Raw genomic sequence first — 9,225 nt, 5'->3', positions numbered from 1 at the left:
TCGGGTCCGCACTGACACATTAGAAACACCTGAACTCCCACCTCATCCCATATATAGATATTTAAGTACATAGTTAATATTAATATATATTAAAAATCTTTAAATCTATTTAACACATATATTTAATATGTATATATAAATTACCTATAAATATATTAAAGCTATGTCTTTATTTAAGTGAATGCCGATTAAAATTCAGTGCAGGGACATGCCCCTTTAACAAGATGGTTTGGGGAATCCCCCGCCACCGTGTCCCAAGCTGACAGTCCCTTGTGCAGAGGGGGCGGGGAAGCAGAGCCAAATGGCCGCTTTTGATTGGCTATCATGTACCCTTTCCGCTTGGTAACAGTCCACTTCTGTTTTTCGATTGGCGGAGGTCCAGCTTCCAATTACGTCATAACTGGACGCCTGCCGCGTTGCCACGGGAGACGGGACAGCCATTCAGCTGGCAAACGCCAGTCACCAGGCGGCGCTGCCTGGGAGGACAGGGGAGGGGAAGGGCGGGGAAGGGGAAACAGCAGGGCTGGCGGTGGGAGGCCGGTACTGCAAGTGAGGGGGGGTAAAGGGGAAACAGCACGGCCGGTGGTGGAAGGCAGGCACTGCAAAAGAGGGGGCGGGGAGTGGTGATAGGGAAGGCGATTGGCTGGGAGAAAGGTGATTGACAGCGCCAGGAGCCTGTCAGCGATCGGCTTCGTCGAGTGGGCGAGCGCTGGTGGCTGATTGGCGTTGCCATGGTGATTGGATTGTGACGGATGTTGATTGACAGGTGAGACAGGCGGTAAACAGTCAGACGGCGCGCAAATCGCTATGATTAATCAGAGCACTGGAAGGAGTGTGCACAAAATCACATAAAACGGCTCAGTTATCTCCGGGTAAGTGCACTCTACAGAAACCTAATTTCCTTCTCCGGCTCCTCTCCTTTATCTCTATCCAATGCAACCGGGCTTGCATCAATCCGCTCTAGGAACAGCGTAAAAACGAACTTACTCGCCTCTTTGTCAAGATTGTGTCTGCACTAACAAGCGTTGCAAAAGCTGGCTGTCAAATGCAGCCCAGATTTCTTGATCTGATAGTTTTCTTATCAAAAGACCTTGTGGCAGACAATAAAAAAGCCACCATAAAACCACGTTGTGTTGTTTTGCTGTTAACTTTTGCTGTTAACTGTTGTAAAAATGAAGCATTTTAAACTCACTTGTTCTCATTTCCGCGACATGTCAGGGCAGCAGATCAGAGGCAGAAAAAAAGACATAAACATTTGCTGTTTTGCTGGCAAAGGGTTCTTGTTTTGGGCGCTGGGGGGGGGGGGGGGGGGTTATTTAGTTTGCAAGGTGGATTAAGTGGCTGTTTGTGTTGACTTTGTGTTTAATTGTTTTATCTTTGATCGGGATGGTTTCGCCAGGGTTGACAAAAGTAGGAAATGCAAACTTTCAGCTTGGTGTTGCCCGCTCCTGGAGCCCAGGTTGCATCAAACCCAGCCCGGACCCGGCTCCGACCAGCCTGAACATTGGAGAGGATCCAGTGTGTCTGAAACTGACCAGAGAGGATCCAGTGTGTCTGAAACTGACCAGAATGGATCCAATGTGTCTGAAGCTGACCAGAGAGGATCCAGTGTGTCTGAAACTGACCAGAGAGTATCCAGTGTGTCTGAAGCTGACCAGAAAGGATCCAATGTGTCTGAAACTGACCAGAGAGGATCCAGTGTGTCTGAAACTGACCAGAGAGTATCCAGTGTGTCTGCAACTGACCAGAAAGGATCCAATGTGTCTGAAACTGACCAGAGAGGATCCAGTGTGTCTGAAACTGACCAGAAAGGATCCAATGTGTCTGAAACTGACCAGAGAGGATCCAGTGTGTCTGAAACTGACCAGAGAGGATCCAGTGTGTCTGAAACTGACCAGAAAGGATCCAATGTGTCTGAAACTGACCAGAGAGGATCCAGTGTGTCTGAAACTGACCAGAAAGGATCCAATGTGTCTGAAACTGACTAGAGAGGATCCAGTGTGTCTGAAACTGACCAGAAAGGATCCAATGTGTCTGAAACTGACCAGAGAGGATCCAGTGTGTCTGAAACTGACCAGAGAGGATCCAGTGTGTCTGAAACTGACCAGAGAGGATCCAATGTGTCTGAAACTGACCAGAGAGGATCCAGTGTGTCTGAAACTGACCAGAGAGGATCCAATGTGTCTGAAACTGACCAGAGAGGATCCAGTGTGTCTGAAACTGACCAGAGAGGATCCAGTGTGTCTGAAACTGACCAGAGAGGATCCAATGTGTCTGAAACTGACCAGAGAGGATCCAGTGTGTCTGAAACTGACCAGAGAGGATCCAATGTGTCTGAAACTGACCAGAAAGGATCCAATGTGTCTGAAACTGACCAGAGAGGATCCAGTGTGTCTGAAACTGACCAGAGAGGATCCAGTGTGTCTGAAACTGACCAGAGAGGATCCAGTGTGTCTGAAACTGACCAGAAAGGATCCAATGTGTCTGAAACTGACCAGAGAGGATCTAAAGGGTCTGAAACGCGGGGGAGGGGGGAGGGTAGATAGGGGGAGGTGTCCAATGGGTCTGAAAGTTCCATAAGGGAAACTCAGGGAGTGGAGTGTTCCAGCTACCTGAGATAGGGAAGGATATGAAGTCCCGGCTTGTTTGGGCTGCAGGGAGAGTCATTATTATTACCGAAATGTTGGGAAGAAGCAGGGCAACTTTCTGGGGTGGGCAGGTGTCTCAGTTCTGGGGTGGGAGATGTCTTAGTTCAAGGGTGGGGTGTGTCTCAGTTCTGGGGTGAGGAGGGGGTCAGTTCTGGGGGGGGTCTCAGTTCTGGGGGTGTGTCTCAGTTCAAGGGTGGGGGGTGAGTCTCAGTTCTGGGGTGAGGAGGAGTCAGTTCTGGGTTGGGGGGGGGGGGTCTCAATTTAATTTGGGATGGTGGGGGCGAGTGGTTCTGTGATCTGAGCTTCTCCGAATTATGGGAAGATCTGAGTAACTTTTTCCCGGGAAAATCTTGAGGAGCTGTAGGCGGCGCTGAGAGACAGGTTTTTTCTGGATCAGACTGTCTGTATCTCCAGTCTCACTGTCCCTCAGAGCCAGTTCACTGTACACAATATCCACAACTCCCTCTCCACGCTCTCTATCGCTCACTCGCTGTATCTGCAATGTTAGTATCTGATACTGAACTGGAACTGGGTCTCCCTCTCTCACATGGCCTCTTTATTTACTATTATAACGCCTGGACATGTTGTTGATGGAGATTTAATTGTGTGCTACACTGTGTCTGGTTTGAATCTACCCCACTGCAGGATGCTGTCTGTATCAGTGTAAAATGTTACACTCTATCTGATGCAATTTCCGGATACTCAATGTATCTCTCACCCAGTGAGTGTGTTACCCTCTCCAGAGTGAATGCCTCTCTTCCCGTTACTCATTTCATTCCGGACTTGGACCCTCTCTCTAATGTTAATCCTGTTTGTAAATGTGAAGAGGTGTGTCAGTGCCGGAGTCTCACGCCTATCCTATTCCTCTCCCTCTGATATTTTGTTATTTGGTTCTGACCCCATTCCGCCGCCAACAATTTACAGCAAAGGCTTAGCAATTTCTTCGCTGGAAGTAGCGGAGACCTAGACACCTCTGCTAGAAGGCACCTCTTTACCTCTGTATACTGCCCTTCTCTCTCTCTCTGTATACTGCTCCTCCCTCTCTCTCTGTATACTGCTTCCTCCCTCTCTCTCTGTATACTGCTCCTCCCTCTCTCTCTCTGTATACTGCTCCCCCCTCTCTGTATACTGCTCCCCTCTCCTCTCTGCATCCTACTCTCTCTCTGTGTACTGCTCTGTCTCTCCCTCTCTGTTTATTGCTCTCTCTGTATACTGCTCCCTCTTTCTCTGTGTACTGCTCCCCCTCTCTCTCTGTACACTGCTCCCTCTTTCTCTGTATACTGCTCCCCTTCTCTCTGTATACTGCTCTCTCTGTATACTGTTCCCCCTCTCTCTATACTGCTCCCCCCTCTCTCAATGTATACTGCTCTCTCTCTGTACTGCTCCCAACCCTCTCTCTCTCTCTCTCTGTTTACTGCTCCCTCTCTCTCTATACTGCTCCCTCTCTCTCTCTGTCTGTATACTGCTCCCACCCCTCTCTCTCTCTCTGTTTACTGCTCTCTCTCTCTTTCTCTATACTGCTCTCTCTCTCTGTATACTGCTCCCTCCCCCTCTCTCTCTCTCTGTTTACTGCTCTCTCTCTCTCTATACTGCTCCTACCTCTCTCTCTCTCTCTATACTGTTCCCTCCCCCTCTCTCTGGCCCATGGATTTCTTTAATTGGGTCTTTATTAGCTGCTCTTTTGCCAGGGGGACAGAGTGTTGCTGTCGGTTCTGCCTGTGTCGGGATGTAAAGTCAAGCCATTGCTTCTGATTTTCTCCTGGGAGGCTGCTGGGTCCTAGAGGCCGGCATTGTTTACAACTCCAGCCAGTTAGGAACCAATTCATAGAAATCATAGAAACCCTACAGTGCAGAAAGAGGCCATTTGGCCCATCCCACCCAGGCCCTACCCCCATATCCCTACATATTTACCCGCTAATCCCTCTAACCCACGCATCTCAGGACACTAAGGGGCAATTTTAGCATGGCCAATCAATCTAACGCGCACATCTTTGGATTGTGGGAAGAAACCGGAGCACCCGGAGGAAACCCACGCAGACATGAGGAGAATGTGCAAACTCCACACAGACAGTGACCCAAGCCGGGAATCGAACCCAGGTCCCTGGAGCTGTGAAGCAGCAGTGCTAACCACTGTGCTACCGTGACGCCGCCAGTAATTACTCCTGGCTGACGCTCCAAAGTTGTTGCAATCAGAACATGTTTCACTGACACCGCATTACTAGAGTTCTGTTTTCTTTTAAAACTCTTGGGAGGCATGCCCTACAAATCCAGCATCCCGTTCGACCCCGAGCTCAACTTCTGACTCTATGTTCCCTCCATCTGAACATCCCCCTACTACCATCCTCCGCAATACTCCTGTACCTCAGCTCACCTTCTCCTCCAAGCACCTGTAACATCCAGACTCGAACATTCTGATCCTTTCCTGGCATGTTTCCTGGTTTATATTGTATAACTTGGATCCATGAAGAGATGAGACTAGTTTGTGTCTATGTGTGACTGATTTTGATTTGATTTGATTTATTATTGTCACATGTATTAGTATACAGTGAAAAGTATTGGTTCTTGCGCGCTATACATAGAGAAGGAAAGGAGAGGGTGCAGAATGTAGTGTTACAGTCATAGCTAGGGTGTAGAGAAAGATCAACTTAATGCAGGGTAGGTCCATTCAAAAGTCCGATAGCAGCAGGGAAGAAGCTGTTCTTGAGTCAGTTGGTACGTGACTCAGACTTTTGTAGCTTTTTCCCGACGGAAGAAGGTGGAAGAGAGAATGTCCGGGGTGTGTGGGGTCTTTAATTATGCTGGCTGCTTTTCCGAGGCAGCAGGAAGTGTAGACAGAGTCAATGGATGGGAGGTTGGTTTGCGTGATGGATTGGGCTTCATTCACCACCCTTTATAGTTTCTTGCGGTCTTGGACAGAGCAGGAGCCCATACCAAGCTGTGATACAACCAGAAAGAATGCATCTGTAAAAGTTGGTGAGAGTTGTTTTAACAACAGTACTGTGAAATATCTCCTCCGTGCTTCAGTTCTGCTTTCCAGATCTTTCTACTTTCCCTTGGTTTACTTTTCTCTTTGAGTCCATACACAGGCGTAACCAATCAAATAGTAAACAGGCTCAAACACAGAACGTCGAACCATTGAACACTGCAACTCATGTTTTTACCCCTCCTGCATATTTTAAAAATTCTTCCATGGGATGTGGGTGTTCCCCGCAAAGCCAACGTTTGTTGCCCACTCTTTATTGCTCTTAAGATGGCTTGATAAACCATTTCAGAGGGCAGTTAAGAGTCAACCACATTGCTGTGGGTCTGGAGTCACATAGAATCAAAGAATCCTACAGTGCAGAAGGAGACCATTCAGCCCATCGAGTCTGCACCGACCAAAATCCCACCCAGGCCCTATCCCCATAACCCCATGCATTTACACTGGCTAGTCCCCCTGACACTAAGGGGCAATTCAGCACGGCCAATCCACCTAACCCGCACATCTTTAGATTGTGGGAGGAAACCGGAGCACCCAGAGGAAACCCACGCAGACAGGGGGAGAGTGCGCAAACTCCAGATAGACACCGACCCAAGCCAGGAATCGAAACCAGACCCCTGGCGCTGTGAGGCAACAGTGCTAACCACTGTGCCATCGAGCCACCCTATGTAGGCCAGACCAGGTAAGGACAGCAAACGTCCTTCCCTATAGGACGTTGATGGTTCACTGAGATTCACCCACCACCACTGACCACACTGACTCTCTCTCAGTCGCCCAGTGCCTCAAATGTAAGCTCTGCATTCTCGTAATTCAAACTCTTCCTCGTCTCACCCATTGCTATCTCTGTAATCTCCACCAGCCACTCCCACCTCCAACACTTAGAACCACAGAATCCCTACAGTGCAGAAATAGGCCATTTGACCCATTGAGTCTGCATCAACTCTCCGAAAGAGTCATAGCCACAGAGTCATAGAGGTTTACAGCATGGAAACAGGCCCTTCGGCCCAATTTTTAACCACTAAGCATCTCATCCAGGCCCATACTCCCCCAGCCCTATCCCTGCAACCCCGTGCGTTCACCATAGCTAATCCACTAACCAGCACATCTTTGGACACTGAGAGACAATTTAACATGGACAATCCACCTAACCCTGTGCCACCTGCACCTGGCATCTACACACACCATCTTCCCTACACCGGCTATTGATTGGTGATCAAGAATGGCAGCCATCCCACCCTAGTCAACTGGCCCAAGTTGAGATGAGCTCATCCTGGTGACTCCTACAAACCATTTGATGGGTTTGGAAGGTAGCTGAGGAACTGGTGGCTGATGCTTATTCAGCAAGGGGCAGCACGATGGCACAGTGATTAGCACTGCTGCTTCACAGCGCCAGGGACCAGGGTCCAATTCCCGGGTTGGGTCACTGTCTGTGTGGAGTCTGCACATTCTCCCCGTGTCTGCGTGGGTTTCCTCCGGGTGCTCCGGTTTCCTCCCACAGTCTGAAAGACATGCTGGTTAGGTGCATTGGCCATGCTAAATTCTCCCTCAGTGTACCCGAACAGGCGACTACGGGATTTTCACAGTAACTTCATTACAGCATTAATGTAAGTCTACTTGTGACACTAATAAATACATTTTAAACTTTATTCTCAAAGCTCAGCTATGAGGCCAGGCTGCCTGGATTCCAGGACTCGTTGTGGCTGGAAAGCATCATTTGGTGCTTACTGCTGAGGTTTTGTTATTCAGATGATACGGGAGCTGCAATATGGTCTTCAGAACTTTGATAAAGGAGACGGGAAGAAATTGTGTTTACAGGCAGGAGGGTCGAGGGACAGGACACTGATTAAAGGCAATTGGTAAAAGATGAAGAGATATAGTTTTTAATTGTGGGGGGGGGGGGGGGGGGGGGCGCGTTTGTTACTGCCTGAAAGGATGGTGGAGGCCAATTCCGTCTTAATTTTCGAAGGGGAATTGGATGGTGAAATTAAACGTTGAAGGGCCTTTGGGAAGAGCAGAGCCGGATGAATTATTCAGCTCTTTCAAAGAGCTTGCACCGACATGATGGGCCAAGTGGCCTCTTCTGTAAGCGATGATTCTATATGAATGAATCTGCTTGCAGCATATTGGTGCTTCGTTCTGTGTGCTGGGCAAAGCAGCAGCCATTCATTTAAGCTTTCTTTCTTTATGATATCAGTTTTAAAGGAGTGCCTTCGATCTTCGAATTGCATTCTATCTTCTCCATGCAGACCTAGAACAATATCTGCCCGTTATTAACTATCCAGCAATGATCTTTATCCATGGCCCAACATGTCATCGCTGGGTGCAGGGGATGAGTGGCTCATCCATTCGCAGGAGATGGATTGCTTATTTAATTATTATGATTCAGTTCAGTTCTATTAATATATGAGGAGGCGATGGCCTAGTGGTATTATCGCTGGACTATTAATCCAGAAACCCAGCTAATGTTCTGGGGACCCGGGTTCGAATCCCGCCGCGGCAGATGGTGGAATTTGAATTCAATAAAAAATATCTGGAATTAATCTACTGATGACCATGAAACCATTGTCGATTGTCGGAAAAACCCATCTGGTTCACTGATGTCCCTTAGGGAAGGAAATCTGCCGTCCTTACCTGGTCTGGCCTACATGTGACTCCAGAGCCACAGCAATGTGGTTGACTCTTAACTGTCCTCGGGCAGTTAGAGATGGGCAATAAATGCTGGCCAGCCAGTGACGCCCATGTCCCACGAATTAATAAATAATAAAATGTAACATTCATTCTATTTTTAACTCCATATTGGCGAGTTTTCCAAAGCCTCAGGAAACAGTGCATTTAAAGGAGGCAAGGGAGGTTGGATCCATGAGATGAGTGCTTTTACAGCACTGCTTGTGGGCCAGGAGAAGCAGGCATGCTTATTCTAGGCCCAGCACGTTACCAAGTAAATCCCCCATCCCCACAATTTGTCTGCTTCTCCCCCCCGCCCCCCACCCACCCCCCCAGCATCATCAGACCATCCCCCCCACCCAGCCAAAACACCACCAAGTGAATCCCCTGACTATTGCAGGGTGGACTTCAGAGTTTTCTGACCTCTAAAGAGACTCCCCCCCCCCCCCCCCCCCCCGCTCCCCCCCGCCATGCTGAAATGTCCTCGCAGTGTCTAAGCCAGGAATGGCAATGTTGGCACTTTCCTAATCTATGCCAATGTTCCCCCAGCTGGCTAACAGATGCCCATCCATATACCCCATTGTGAAATGGCTGGTTTTCATGAACTTGCCTGTAGAATATGTGGTCCAGCTTAATCCTGTCTGTAACTTGTGGCCAGATTGATGCATGTGCAAAGGTCAGTGAGTAGCTACAGGAAACGTATTCATAACTGGTTTTCTTCTCCTTAGTCCCCAGGTTGGCAGTCCAGCAGGAATCTCTTGGGAGTCGCAACAAGTTAAGGATTAATCACCAGGACACGACTCAGAGCAAAACAGGAGAAACATCATTGGACCATTTAAAACAAACAAAGGTGCATTCTTTTTCATTTCCTTTGGCGACCTCTCTTCATTCATTCTGAAAATATTGGAGGTGGGAATCTAAGAAGATTAGCAG

At 48.5% G+C, this 9,225-nt stretch overlaps 1 protein-coding gene across 2 annotated transcripts in view; it reads left to right on the top strand.

Moving 5' to 3' along the window:
- Positions 1 to 756: 756 nt before the first annotated feature.
- Positions 757 to 9,225, top strand: part of LOC144506973 (bcl-2-modifying factor-like) — a 70,040-nt gene continuing 61,571 nt past the window's right edge. The window contains exons 1-2 of one of the 2 annotated variants that reach the window (XM_078233451.1): positions 757 to 872; positions 9,021 to 9,142. The gene's annotated coding sequence lies outside the window, so the exon portion shown is untranslated. The remainder of the gene's footprint in view (positions 873 to 9,020; positions 9,143 to 9,225) is intronic. The other variant, XM_078233452.1, reaches the window with a different exon arrangement.

Source organism: Mustelus asterias, chromosome 18 (assembly GCF_964213995.1).
Source record: "Mustelus asterias chromosome 18, sMusAst1.hap1.1, whole genome shotgun sequence".
NCBI lineage: Eukaryota > Metazoa > Chordata > Chondrichthyes > Carcharhiniformes > Triakidae > Mustelus > Mustelus asterias.
Note: the sequence above shows the minus strand (reverse complement) of the source record. Positions and strands in the feature narration are given on the sequence as shown.